The sequence below is a fragment of the Petaurus breviceps genome, unplaced genomic scaffold (genome assembly GCF_028583685.1).
Source record: "Petaurus breviceps papuanus isolate PSGF00001 unplaced genomic scaffold, PetGlider_PUasm1.0 126, whole genome shotgun sequence".
Taxonomy (NCBI): domain Eukaryota; kingdom Metazoa; phylum Chordata; class Mammalia; order Diprotodontia; family Petauridae; genus Petaurus; species Petaurus breviceps.
Window position 1 is genome coordinate 37,033,669 of NW_027185655.1, and position 15,758 is coordinate 37,049,426.

A 15,758-nucleotide genomic window follows, 5' to 3' on the forward strand; every position below is an offset into this window, starting at 1 on the left:
ACAGGGGTGTTAGGGTATGTCTGATGAAGACTAGTCCCTCTGGTGTGAGGGCTGCCAAGCCCTTTGGGATACTTTCCACCTCTGGAGTCCACTTGATCCACCTGACTCTCACCTGTGGCTCCAAGAAGTTTCAGGATGCACAGCAACCACACCCCAGTAAACTGTTTTGGCAGAAGGGCTAAACCAGGTTCAGGGTAACCAAGGGGTCTTAGATCTACCAGTGAGTTAGGGGGTGTCTACCCCAAACATATGAAGCCTTCCCCTGGTGGAATGGGCAGATGAGAACAAGTTGTCCCAGCAGCCATGAAGGAGGCTGAAGCAGGCACTCTGGAGAGCTTAGAGCTTGGTTAGACATTGAAGACGCCAACATCATTCACTGAATCTCCAGCCATCACCAGTCATCTTGATTCTGTCCTGACACTGGACTGTGATGACTCTGGAGGAGAGAGTAAGGCCAACGACTTCAGGCAACTCAGCCTCACTTAAATCCAATTTATGCATGAATCAAAAGACATCACCCACACCATTTTATTATAATACCTGTCTCAAAGTCCTGTGACAGGTGTGGATATACTTGGAGCTGTAGTCACAACCCTGTACACAGGAGGCCCAGGCCATAGGGGTGTCTTCTCACTGGAAGCAGCACTGACACTTGGCAGCCCCCTGAGTGTCTGAGCAGGCTTTTAAAGATCGACCTGCTCACCTGCTGGTGTGAGGAAGGGGCTAGAAAATGTGCCCTAAAAATTGTCTGCTTATCCCACCCTGGCCTGTTTACAGTGACCTTGTAAAGTCCCACCCTGTGGTTGAAACACAAAAAACTGTACAAAAAAACTTCTGCAAAGATGATTCCACTTAGCATTGGTACATGGAATGTGTGTACACTCATAAACAACACAAAATCCAGCAGATCTGAAAAACAAACTTCTCTTGTCAAAAGGGAACTTAATAGGTATCACATTTAAATAGCAACCCTGAGGGCAGCTAGGTGGCGCAGTGAACAGAACACCAGCCCTGGAGTCAGGAGGACCTGAGTTCAAATGCAGCCTCAGACATTTAACACAAAAACTAGCCGTGTGATCTTGGGCAAGTCACTTCATGCCAATTGCCCTATCTTCCCCCTCCAAAAAGCAAAAAAAAAAAAAAATAGCAACCCTGAATGAAAAGAGAATGGCAAATGACGGCTAGCTTACTGAAGTCAAAGCTAGACACATGCTTTTCTGGACTGGCTACAGTAAAGGGGAATGCTGTGAAGCTGGTGTAGGTTTGAGGATCAAAATTAATCTAGTCAACAAGCTTGTGTGCCTGCCAACAGGAGTGAATGACAGGTTCATGACAACATGATTGCCAGTTATTAAAAAGTGCCACATATGGGACGGCTAGGTGGCACAGTGAATAGCACACTGGACCTGGAGTCAGGAGGACCTAAGTTCAAATCCAGCCTCAGACACTGAATACTTACTACTGTGTGACCTTGGGCAAGTCACTTAACCCCGATTGCCCTGCCCTCCCCCCTCCAAAAAGCAAAAACAAAACAGATAAAAAAAAGTGCCACACCACCATCATAATGTCTATGATGAACCCTGATGAGGTCAAAGAAAATTTTTGGGAAGACCTGGAGACCCTTATCATCAATGTGCTAAAAGAGTTCAAGCTTATAATTCTGACTTTAATGCTATAGTAGGTTCTGGTATTAAAGAGCCTAGTCTAGCATTAAAGTCAGAAAGATGGCAGGAAGTCCTTGGGAGGAATGGAATGAGAAACCACAAGAGTGTACCAGGGAACTGAACCACTTCCATCTGAATTGTCTTAAGAAGATTCTGAAGATCACATGGCAGGATAAAGTACTGGACTCTGAGGCCCTTACTTGAACTGAACGGCCAAGCATTTAAACTCCACTGCAGAGAGGGACAGGCCATGTTGTTTGGAGGCCAAATGTATGCTTAACTAAAAGACTATTTCACAGAGAACTCACACAGGGCAAGCATTGACATGGAGGTCCAAAAAAGTGATACAGGGATACTCTCAAGGTCTCTCTGAAGAACTTTGGAATTGATTGTGAGACATGGGAGACACTGGCCCAGGACCACTCAGCATGGTGTGCCCACATCAGAGATGGTGCTGTGCTCTCTGAGCAAAGCAGAATTGAGACAGCTCAAAAGAAATGTGAGAGGCACAAATTTAGAGAATCCACCCTAAATGTTCATAAGGACTATTTCTGCCCAACCTGTGGCACAGCATTCCTAGTTTGTATTGGTTTGATCAGCCACAGTACCTTGACTCTAACATAGTGATGTCATTTTGGTCCCCTTGGAGAGCAAAGGACAGCTACCAACCAAGGACTGACCCCTCCCCTGCCCCCCCTTGTCTCTTCCTGCTTTAATCCATCCTCCATGCAGTTATCAATTTCTCTTTCCAAAGTGCAAGTCTGACTGTGTCACTCTCTTATTCAATTGGATCAGAAGGTCATTGTAATAGTGCAGACATGAAGTGATAAGGGTCTTCACCAGAATGGCAGCAGTGTCAGAGGTAAAAAGGGGGAATATACAAGAGATATTATAGAAGTAGAAATGACAGGCCTGAATAAGAGATTGGATATGGGGGGAGAAAAAGAGAGTAGAAAGCAGGGGATTATAGGTGACTGGGACAATACTGATACCTTTGACAGTAATAAGGAAGTTAGGAAGTGGAAAGGTTTGGAGGGGAAAGATGAGTTCCATTTTAGACATGTTGAATTTAAGATGTCTATGGTATATGCAGTTCAAGCCATACAAAAGACAGACAAATCCAAGACCAGAGATCCCAAGAGCGGTTAAATATGGACAACTGAAACTACAACTGATGAAACCATCAAGTGAAATGGTGATCTCGAATGATCCTTTTATATTGCCAGAGAAAATCAAAATAAGAAGGGGAAGGATTAAATTTTGAGAAGGGTGCCCAGCCATTCTGTCAAAAGTCTGCTTTGTCTGATAACATATGGATGGTGTTTTATTGTATCTTTTTTATTGTATTTTCCCCTAATTTAGGTCAGAAAATTAGAACAAATCAGGAGCCACATTTTCCACAGCATGTAAGTAGATAATTTTTAAAAATCCAATGAAATTCTGATGCTCAATTTTCCCATATTCCAAAAAGCTCATGCAAATCCTGTCTTGCAGGATTACCTGAGGCACTGAACTTCTAAATACCTTATTCTAATAAGTCCAATTTTGTTCCATGCAAACTCCATGTTAAATTTTGTGTTCTTTACTATATGCATGAATAAGCTCAGAAATTTTTTTTATTTTTTTTTTGGAGGGGAAAAGACAGGGCAATTGGGGTTAAGTGACTTGCCCAAGGTCACACGGCTAGGAAGTTTTAAGTGTCTGCGGCCAGATTTGAACTCATGTCCTCCTGACTCCAGGGCTAGTACTCTATTCACTGTGCCCCCTACCCGCCCTAAGCTCAGCAATTTTTACTACTTCTTTGGGATGAATAGGCAAATGGGTGAGTGTTGTGGTTATTTGTGTCCAACAAAAAGAAAGTATGACACATTTAGCAACCAGGAATCCATATGATTAAATATAAACCATTTATTTGTGACTAGTATGAGTACTTTTGTGCCTAAAGTACTTTTATCCTTACAGTAACTCAACCTTTCTGGGCCTCTGTAAAATGAGATTAATTAAAAATGCCTTATGCATCTCCCATGGATCTTAAGTGGAAAATACGAGCCCCCTGAATTGTCTACCATTCTACCTCAAAATTTCCCTGGATCTTCACCAACTTTCCTTCCTGTCTGAGTGAAAGTACTCCTTCTACCTTCTCTAGATTAACCCCAATATTTATATCCTCTGTTCTATCCTTGGACAACTAGATGGCACAATAGATAGAGTGCTGGGCTTGGAGTGAGGGAACTTCTCTTCCTGAGTTCAAATCCAGTCTCAGACGCTTCCTAGTTGTGCAGCCCTGGGCAAGTCATTTGACCCTATTTGACTCAGTTTCCTCATCTGTAAAATGAACTGGAGAAGGAAATGGCAAATCGCTCCAGTATCTTTGCCAAGAAAACCCCAAATGGGGCCACAGAGAGTTGTCATTGTTTAAATGACAGCAACAACATTCTATCCTGTCCTGCTTTCTCCAGGTCCTCGCTTCATCAATTAATCCTTCTTTTTTGTATCTTCATTCTTGTTTTGTTTTGTTTTTTTCTTTTTTGCTTTTTGGAGGGGGAAAGGTAGGGCAATTGGGGTTAAATGACTTGCCCAAGGTCACATGGTTATGTTTTTGTGTTAAGTGTCTAAGGCCGGATCTGAACTCAAGTCCTCCTGACTCCAGGGCCAGTGCTCTATTCACTGTTCCAATAAGCCGCCCTTCTTGTTTTCTTTACTAGTGCTTTGCCCTCTGCCTACAAACTCTCTCCACTGGGAAAAAATTCTTTCTTAGACCTTAGACCCTTGAGTGATCATCCTCTCCATCTTCTTTCTGGAAAGAGTAGTCCATTATAATTGTTTCTATAGCCTCCCTATCCTTAGGTAGGTAGTTTGGTTCTGCTTCCAAGAGTCCCCTGAAGCTGATCTCTCAAGGGTCACCAATGACTTCCTAATTGACAAATAGAATTGTTTTTTCTGTATTCTCATCCTTCTTGACTTCACTGTAATTTCTGGCACTCTTGATAACCCTCTTCTTTTTTTGAAACTCTTTCCTCTCCTGACTTCTAGAAGGTAAGTTTCCTACTTCTTGGACCATTCCTTCTCTGTCTCCTTTGGTTAATTCTTTGTCCTCTTCCCATCTCCTAAATGCTGGTGTTTCTGAGAGCTATGGTCCCTTCTTCTCATCTTTCTGGATGTTCTCTGTCTCTCTCTGTTGACATCATTCACTCTGAAATCTTTAATCGTCACTTCTATTCAATTGAATTTAAAGTCTGAGGACCTTTGATTACAATTTCAGGTCTGCTGCTTACTACCTGTTTGACCTTGTGCACGTTATTTTACCTCTATGAAACTCAGTTTTCTCATCTGCAAAATGAAGAAATTGAACTAAAGGCTCTCTAAGATCTCTCTCAGCTTTAAATCTTAATGAAATAGGGGTGGCTAGGTGGCACAGTGAATAGAGCACCAGCCCTGGAATCAGGAGGACCTGAGTTCAAATCCGCCCTCAGACACTTGACAAAAAAAAAAAAAAAACTAGCCAAGTGACCTTGGGCAAGTCACTTAATCCCATTTGCCCTCCAAAAATAAAAAAACAAAAATGAAAAAAAAAGTCTTAATGAAACCTTGATCTTCAACCCCTCCAATTCTCAGACTGGACTTCTATCTTTTGCTTCCACCTACCTTTTAAGCATTAGTCCATAATTCTTACTCTTCATGTTCTCTCCATCCCATTCAAATTGGACAGCTTTTTGCCCCCCAAACATCTCTTACTTCTCTGCTTTTGTGCATGTGACACTCCCTCCTCACCTCCAGTCCTGCCAGAGAAAGTCCCAAAAACCAATGCACATCTGTATATAGGCCAGCAGATGGTGCTGAAAGCCCATCCCTGTTTTATTCCTTCACCACTTGGAGGAAGAAAAAACCAATGTGAAAACAGAAATGGTAGCTTCCAAATCCATTTTTGAACAGTTTGTTGCATTGCTGAGCCTAAGATCTCTCTAGATATAACAAAAGTAAATATATGATACAGTATTATATTATATTATATTATATTATATATTATTATACATAATAAATAATAAGATAGATAGATATTACCCAAACTGGGTACCTTCCCTTAACCCCCTTCCTTCTCAACTTCTTTTTGTGTATTGACTTCCCTCATCATATTCTAAGTTCCTTAAGGGCAGAAATTCTTTCTTCCTCATATCTCAAGTGTTTAGCATAGTGTCTTATATACCATAGGCACTTAATAGATGTTATTATAATTCGATTAATTATAGTAGATGTTTATTGACTGATGATTATTGACTGCTACAATAATACAGTAGACACTTAATAGATGTTTGTTGAGTAAGATGCATTTTTCTTCCTCTTCTAAGGGCTACAAAGATGTACTGCACATGACTGGATACTATTTTGCTCTGTCATTCAGTGAGGAGTTCCAATTATCCAGGGATTTGGCAGGGGAGGATAGAAAAAGTAGCTATTTTATTCCCTTCAGAAGATGCCTAAGCATAGTTTACAATAGATCTAAAAATGCCATGTAGTCCTGAAATAAAAACCCCTAACGGGGGAAAGAAATCCCTCATTGGGGTTATGGCTCTGGATACATATTCCTCAGAAATTTCAGGTAACTCATCCCTTTCACCCACTCACATGCTCTAATTAGTGAGATAATTGTTTGAAAAACCTATGCTACCAATCCTTAATTTACCTGAGCTGTTAAGTAGTTAATAAATACTTATTAAGGGCCTGCTCTGTTCCAGACCCCGGGAATACAAAGGAAGACAAAAAAAGTTACAGCTCCCAAAGCATTTACATTCTAATAGGAGAACACCATGTACAAACAAGACATACATGGGATAAACCAACAGAGGGAAGGCATGAGAATTAAGCTTGACTCGAAAAAGGTTTCCTGTAGAAGGTGGGATTTTAACTGGAAGGAAGCTTGAAGGAAACAAGGAAATCAGGAGACAGAGATAGAGAGGGTTAACATTCCAGGCATGGGGGCAGCCAGGTAGCACAGTGAGTAAGAGCACTGGCCCCAGGGTCGGAATGACCTGGGGATCAAATCCGGCCTCAGATACTTAGCACCCACCCAGAAATAATTGGCCATGTAACCTTGAGTAAGTTACTTAACCCCAATTGCTTTAAAAAAAAAAAATTAGGGAAACCATAGGAATTTGGAAGATGAAATGTCAACATGTGGGAGGAAAAGTAAGGAGGCCAGTGTCCCTTGATCACAGAGTATATGGGGAGGTATAAGAAGACTGAAAAGTCAGGGGGCAGGGGGGTTATAAGAGAGTTTATGAAAGGCTTTGAACACCAAGTAAAAGAATCTTTGGTTGATTGTGGAGGTGTTATTGGAGTTTATTGGTATGGAGGGGGTGACGTGGTCGGACCTACACTTAAGGAAGACCACTTTGGTTCTTGTCCTTTGTTCTCAAAGACGACCAAAATGGCGTCACTGTGTTGGAGTCAAAGTACAGTGTTGTCTAATTATGGCTAATCAGACCAATATGAATTAGAAAGACTCCACCACAGGTAGGGCACAAAGCGTCCATAGGAACATTTGCAGTGGAGATGTCTCTAAATTTGTACATCTCACATTTCTTGTGCGCTACTGCAATTCTACTTTGCTCATAGAGCACCTTCTCTGATGCAGGCACACCCATACTAGTCAGTCCTATACCAGTGTCTCCCGTGTCTCACAATCAGTAAGTACTTCAAGAAGACCTTGGGAGTGTTCTTTTATCACTTCTTCTCCATGTGAGTACTTGCCCTGTATGAGTAAAATAGTCTATTAAGCAAAGCTAAGTTTGGCATTGAACAACAGGCTGCCCCATCGGAATTGAACTCTACAGTAGAGTTTGAATGCTTTGGCAATCCAGCACAAGGAAGGACCTCAGTCTCTGTCTTAGTGTCTTGCCAAGTGAACTGCAGAATCTCCCTAAGACAATTCAAATGGAAGTGATTCAGTTTCCTGGCATGGCGCTGGTAGACTATCCAGGTTTCACAGGCATACAACAATGAGGTCAGTGCAATGGCTCTGTGGACCTTCAGTTTGGCAGGCAGTCTAAAACCTCTTCTCTCCCACACTTCCCTTCGGGGCCTCCCAAACAGTGAGCTGGCTCTGGCACTGTGAACATTCACCTCACTATCAACAGACACACCCCTGGAAAGCATACTGACAAGGTAAATGAACTTATCCACAGTTTTCAAAATTTCTCCATTTGCTGAAACTAATTTATGGGGTAGTCCTGGCTGGTGGAAAACCTCTGTTTTCTTGGTATTAGCTGTCAGACCAAAATTAGCACAAGCAGCAGAGATCATTTTAAGAGTTGAGTGAAGAGTGGACTGAAGTAGGGAAAGAATTATGACAGGAGGATGATCCAGCAGGCTATTGCAGTACTCTAGGCATGAGATGAAGAGGGCCTGCACCAGGATGGCAGCAGTGTCAGAGGAAAGGAGTCGAATCTGAGAGATCTGAAGAAAGTAAAATTGATAGGCCTTGGTAATGTGGATTGAATATGGCAGGGTGAGAGAAAGTAGAGTCCAACATGACAGCTGGGTTGTGAGGCTGGGTGATTGGAACGTTGGTGCAGCCCTAAATAGGGAAGTTAGAAAAGGGGGAAGGTTTGGGGGAAAACATAATGAGTTCTGCTTTGGAAGTGTTGAGTTTAAGATGTCTCCAGGACATGGACCTCAAATGTCCAATAGGAACTTGGAGAAATGAGTCTTTACTATTAATGTCTTTAAAATAATTATTAATTTTACTATTAAATGTATCACATTGACTTTGTTGTAACTTGTGATTCGATTACAATACTAAACTCTGTTAATGTAGGATAAATACAGTTCCTTCCTTATTTACATAGCCAATGGTCTCAGCTCAAAACTGTTTAAAAATTGGAGGATAAATCTGCCCTAGAGTATGAAGGACCTAAGACATAGAGTCCTCCAACTTCAGTTCAGGAAATTTATCTACAGAGAGATTACAGTCATCAAATTCCCTTGCTCTACGGGGCAGCTAGGTGGCAAAGTGAGTAGAGAGCTGGCCCTGGAGTCAGGAGGACCTGAGTTCGGATCCGGCCTCAGACACTTAACACACATACACAAAAACTAGCCATGTGACCTTGGGCAAGTTACTTAACCCCAATTACCCTCCAAAAAGCAAAAAAAAAAAATTCCCTTGCCCTAATGATGTGGAATTGAGGAATACCCTTTATGAACAGGTGACCATGGGAAAGATATCTAACTTCCATGGAGCTTAGTTTCCTTTTCTGCAGAATGAGAATAATAATTGTCATGAATACCTCATAGAGTTATTAGGTCTCAAGCTTTGTAAGTAAAGTGCTCTGCAAACTAAAAGCATTATATAAATGTTGCAAATACATAGGACAATAAATTTGGAGCCTGAAGGGGACCTTAAGAGTCATTTAGTTCAAGCCCCTCCTATTTCAAATGAAGAAATTTAGGCCCAACAAGACGACACCATTAGCCCAAGGTCCCACAAGTAGTAAGTAGCCAAGCCAGAATGCAAACTTAGGCCCTACAACACCAAGTTCAACCTTTTTTTCCCACTGCATCATGATACTACAGTTATCATCATTATTTTATCCTTTTCATATTTTTCAATAGTTCACATAGAAATGGTCCTGGGAGAAATCACTAACTTGCCATTATTCTTTTATAGTTAATGTTCTGTGGACTATTATACAGCTGGATATGATAACTATTCCTGGAAGTGAGCAAAATTAGTGGGATATAAGATCATCTTCTGTGTGATCACTGTGAAAAAATCTCTGAAACAAATTTAGCAGCAGACGGAATATTGGGGATGAAATGTGCTTCATGCAGTTCCTGTACAATTTTGATGCCTTCTATTAGGTTCCTACATTTTGAAAGTTTTTTGTTGCTTGTCCTTTGTTTAGAATCAATGACATCATGGGATGATGTCTTGATTCGTGGACAAATTAGATTTAAATGAGGCAGAATTGCACAAAGTTGTCATTCTGACTCTCTCTTCCAGATTCATCAAAGTCCAGTGTCAGAACAAGTCAAAACAACAGGCAATGGTCTGGGATATAATGGATGACCCGGGTGTCTTGGATGTCTGACCAAACTCTAAGCATTCCACGGTGCCTGCTCTAGTCGCCTTCATGGCCGTTGGAAAAAATTGTTCTCATTCACCCATCCCGCCAGGGAAAGTCTTCACATGCTTGAGGTAGACACTCCCCTAACTCACCAACATGTTTGAAAAGTTTTTGAAAGTTTTTTGTATTGTTCGACCAAAAGATTATGAGATTGGGGATGGTAGCATCTATTAAAATACATTGTTCTTAAGATTTTATGAATCGTTTTATGACAATGTTTCTGGGCAACAGCTTGGTCTATGATAATAGTCTAATTGGATTATAGTTTATAATGATTAAGTACTCCAGGACATTTTGAGAGATGTATTTGGAGAATTTGTTATTTGTCAGCCCATAGAAGGACAGTGACCTGATATACAACCTAATATGTGCTAAACTGTTCTGGTCTAGTCTATAGGGATATTTTGTACCATTTCCTTGCATAATAAATCATTGCCATTGCTTTTATTGAGTCATTTCAGTGGTGTGCTACTCCCTATAATCCCCTTTTGGGTTTTCTTGGCAAAGATACTGGAATAGTTTGCCATTTCCTTCTCCAGGTCATTTTTATACAAAAAGAAACTGAGACAAACAGGGTTAAGTGATTTGTCCTGGGTCACACAGCTAGTAAATATCTGAGGTCACATTTGAATTCAGGTCTTCCTGATTCTAGGTCTAGCATTCTATTCACTATATCACCTAGCTGCTAGATTACAGCATAATCTATATTGATCATTAAATTTAGGCTCCTTAAGAATAACCCTCTGCAAAATGCAAATCAAAACAACTCTGAGGTACCACATCTCACCAGTCAGATTGGCTAAGATGACAAAACAGGAAAATGACAAATGCTGGAGAGGATGTGGGCAAATTGGAACACTAATGCATTGCTGATGGATTTGTGAACTGATCCAGCCTTTCTGGAGAGCAATCTGGAATTATGCCCAAAGGGCTATAAATACTTTCATATCCTTTGACCCAGCAATACCACTCCTAGGGTTATATCCCAAAGAGATAATAGAAGTGGGAAGAAGACCCATATGTACAAAAATGTTTATAGCAGCTCTTTTTGTGGTGGCAAAGAATTGGAAATTAAGGGGATGCCCATCAATTGGGGAATGGCTGAGCCAGTTGTGATATATGCATGTTATGGAATACTATTGTGCTATAAGAAACGAGGAGCAGACGGTCTTCATATTTACCTGGAGAGGCTAATACGAACTGATGCTGAGTGAAGACTAGAACCAGGAGAAATTTGTACACAATTACAGACACAACGTATGTGTGATGACCAACTTTGATAGACTGGACTCTTCTCAGCAATGCAGCGATATAAATTAATCCCAAAAGACTCACGATGGAGAGAAATGTGTGCATCCAGAGAAAGAACTAGAAAGAATTGAGTTTATATCCAGGTGGAAGCAAAAGAGCTGATCTTTTTCCTTTTCTTGTTTGGTTTTATGTCCTCTTTACCATTTTTCATTCCATCTGATACAATCTGTTTTTATAACCTGACTAATGTATAATGTGAAAGTATTTACAGATCCTATACTTGACTATATGCCGCCATGGTGGGGGAGGAGAAGCAGGGGGACAAAATGTGAAACTCAAGGAATTGTGGAATTGAATACTATAAACTAAAAGTAAACAAACAAATTAATTTAAAAAAAAAAAATAACCCTCTGCAAAAAAAAAAAAATTTTAATTTAAAATTTTACTGACCTCAGACATTTAACACAAAACTAGCCATGTAACCTTGGGCAAATCATTTAACCCTAACTGCCCTACCTTCCCCTCTCCAAAAAAAAAAAAAAAGAATAACCCCTCTGTGGTTTCTGGTGGCAATGATTTAGTCCTGAATTACAATCATAAACCCCACTGTTTCCACAAAACAAATGTACGTGAGCCAATAATTTAGTCAATGTTTCTTTTGTCAACATCTTATAGGCTGAGTTCATGCTGATACTGCCTATAAAGGACCTTTTGATTCACTCTTGGATCTTGGTTGTTTCATAGGCTCCATCCAGAGGGAAGTCACTTTCTGTTACATTTAATGAATCCAAGAATGTGTGGCTGTTATCAGTCTTTAATACTGTTTGATGAAATAGTCTATTCTTTCCAACAATGTTGAAAGAAGTTTTTGACTTGTACTTAAAGATCTATCAACTTTCATCTTTCCTTTGGAAGTGGAAGTGTTAGTATTTGTCTAACTGATGTAGGGTGATAGGCCCTATGATTTGCTTAATATTGTTTGGGCTTTTGTCAGGATCAATTGTTAGGTGTTTTGTTGTTATGATTGTTTTCATTGTTGCTGTTAAGAGTCAGCATGTATGAGTGGGGGAGGGACCAAAGAGAAGGAGAGAATTTAAAACTCAAAATGTTTAAAAAAAAAGAATATTAAAAATAATCGATTAAAAAGAAAAACAGCAGCAGTTAGGTGGAACAGTGAATAGAGCACCAGCCCTGGACTCAGGAGGACCTAAGTTCAAATCTGGCTTCAGACACTTGACACACTTACTAGCTGTGTGACTTTTGGTGAGACATTTAACCCTAAATGCCTTGCCTTCCCCCTCCAAAAAAGAAAGAAAGAAAGAAAAACAAAGCAAAAAGTCAGCATGGTATAGTAGAGAGCTGCTGTGCAAGTCAAAAATCTTTGACTGAATTACTGCTACCTCTGACATATCCTGGCTGTATAAACAACGTTAAATAGTTATCACAACTTCTCAGGGTTACTCCTAGAATTTTTTTGTTGCTTTTTTTTGGAGGGGCAGGCCAATTTTGGCAGGGCTATGGAGGTTAAGTGACTTGCCCAAGGTCAAACAACTATTAAGTGTTGAGTATCTGCGGCCACATTTGAACTCAGGTCCTCCTGACTCTAGGGCTGGTGCTCTATTCATTGCGCCACCTAGCCGCCCCACTCCTAGAACTTTGAAGGGAATAGTAGGTAAGCTCTGCCAATTTGAGTGTTAGTTGAGACAGTAACCCCAGAGCTTCTGTGTTACAGGTATATAACCTATAGCTTTATCATAGTTCCAGGGCAGATTTGGAACAAAGCGATGACCCATCCATATAGCCTTCCCCCAAGGAATTACCCAACTCAGAAGTATGTTGCATTTGCACATATTACTGTATAAAAGGTCCAAAGAGGTGGTTAAGAGTCAACCACATGTCGTAATAAAGAATGGGGCTGCTTTACCCAGTATCCTAAATAGAAGAGACTCTCCTATTCCTAGATATTTCCTAGGAGAATGGTGAATTCTTGGAGACTTCCTAAATGCAAACTTCTAGAGAAAGAGGGCATTTTCCAGACAGTGCTAGTCTGTTGCAGAGAAGAGAATTATACACTTGACCCCAGAGCTGAAGAGATAGGGAGACTGAGTCACAATATGGAGCAGGAAAACCTGGACTTTGTCCTCATATAGTACTCACGGTTGTGATTTGTCCTTCCTTCTTGAAGAGGACCGTGACATCAGGAAGATGCCCATGACTTGTGAGTTGTATTACAGCAAGGGAGGGCTGTGCATAGTCATCAGGCTCACTTTCTCCTCCAGAGCCATCTGGGTCCAGTAGCCAGATACAGATCAAGATAACTGGAGATGGTCTCATGTACTACTAGTAGTTATTTGGATGTTGAAGGTATAGGAAGAGATTACAAACACTGGATTAGAAGCACTGCTATTTAAAGACTCTTGGGTCCAAAATCCTAGGCCATCTCAATCAGGGTCTGAGGAAACACGGTCAAGGCAGTTATGGTGGTTTGACTTGGCCTGGAACATCACATTTTGCCTCCTGTCTCTCCCCCGAGGGGCTTTGGGGCTTCAGCTAGGCTGACTTGCTTGGTCTGTGGTAGTTTGTGGGAATAAGTGGCCCCTTTCCCACAGGAGATGTTTTCCCAGATGACAAACGGGCTGGAAGGTTGCATCTTCCTTCCCATTAGGATTAAGTTCTCTGAGGGCAAGAACTGTTTCTGATGGTTTTAACTTTGTGTTTCCAGTGCCTGGCACATAATAAGAACTTAATAAATGTTTGTTGATTGATTTAATGATTGGAACTCAAAGAAAAGAGAAATGCAACTGTGTAGAAAATATATTAGCTTACCCTTTTTTTTATGTGGGCTATTGTGAGTCTTTCAAACTCATTTGCATTTTCTGTGAAGTGAAATTAAAGCTGTTCTAACTATATGACTATAATTTCCCATAATAACATAACTGGATGAAACAGAATCAGAAATACCATGATTTAAAAATGTAAAGAACTTCAAGTTACCAAGGAAAAAGGAGGCAGAAATAGGAAAATAAAAGCTGTTGAAGAAATCATGAAAGAGATAGCAAGATAACATTGGATAGTGGGCTAGGTGTGGAGTCAGGAAGACCTGAGTTCAAATTTTACCTCTGACACTTACTAACTGTATAACCCTGGGCAGATCACCTCACATCTGTTTACCTCAGTTTACTCCACTATAAAATGGGGATGATAGCACCTAAGGATAACAATAACACCTACCTCCCAGGATTGTTGGGAGGATCAAATGAGATTATATTTATAAAGGGCACAGTGTCTGGCACCCAGTAAATGTTACATGCTGTTCAGTTGTTTCAATTGTGTTCAGCTCTTCGTGACCCCCTTTGGGGTTGCCTTGGCAAAGTTATTAGAGTAGGTTGCCATATCCTTCACCAGCTAATGTTACAGATGAGGAAACTGAGGTAATCAGGGTAGAGTGACTTGCCCAGGGTCACACAGTATCTGAGGCCAGATTTGAACTCAGGTCTTCCTGACTCCAGGCCACCATTCTATCCACTGCACCATGTAGATGCCCATATATGTCATTGTTCCCCTATGAAACTGTAAGCTCTGTAAAGACATCTTCATATCTCCTTGCACATAGCTGGGCTCTTAATAATTGTCTCTTGAATTGAACTGAATCCTAGAAGCTCTGCTTCTGTATCAATCATGAAATAGAATAAGGTTCCTAATACTCCTTTAGCTCTTTATTAAGACTTCTCCCGTAGTTTTAGGACTATCCAAACACCAGAGGCTGCCTAAAACCAGGCAGATAGCAACTGCCCTCGGTATCTTTGCCTTCAAATAATGGTAACCACGTTCAAAATTTTTTCTCAGTCATTTTTTTTTTATTTTTAGAGGGCAATTGGGGTTAAGTGACTTGCCCAAAGTCACACTGCTAGTGTTTCAAGTGTCTGATTCCGGATTTGAACCCAGGTCCTCCTGACTCCAGGGCCAGTGCTCTATTCGCTGTGCCACTTAGCCGCCCCTTCTCAGTCATTTTAGAAGTAGCTTTGGAAAGTGTTGAAACCATTAGCTGTTCAAGATAGTCATTCTCAGCTTAGGTTTGGCATAAGTTTATTTTATGTGGGGAAACTAGGAAGGTCTTTTACTCCTTAGGTTATGAGAAGAGGTTCCTTACCACCCTCACCCTGACCACCCATAGAATTTGAAGGGACAAATCTACTTAACATTGTTTGTGAAGGACATGGTTATGGGTGTATAAAGTAACATGATTTGTGACCTACAACTTAAAGCCTTTTGTTACTGTTGTATAACTTCCCTCAAGAATGCAGACTACTCATCTTCCCAGAAATATCTCATTACCAGATGTTATCCTGGACATAATATATAGATATACATATATGAGCAATTATCTTCCCAACAGAGAATTGTGGTTGAAGTGTCTGGATACTAGGCTAGCCAATAAACCCTGAGGTTTATCCTCATTTATGGCACGGTTATAACATAAGCCAGTACTCCTCAGTTTACATGTTGAGACACAAAAGGATTACAGGATTGGGGGGAAGGGGAGAGGGCAGGTAGGGGAAGGTAAAGCATTTTGCCCAAGGTCACATATTGAGTTCAGTAGCAGGGCCAGAATTTGAACCCAGACGCTCTACCTCGAGTTTCAGTATTCTAAGACATTCAAACAACTCACATTTTGATAGTCTTAATGCTTACCAAGAGCTTTGTATGGAAATCTGTGAAG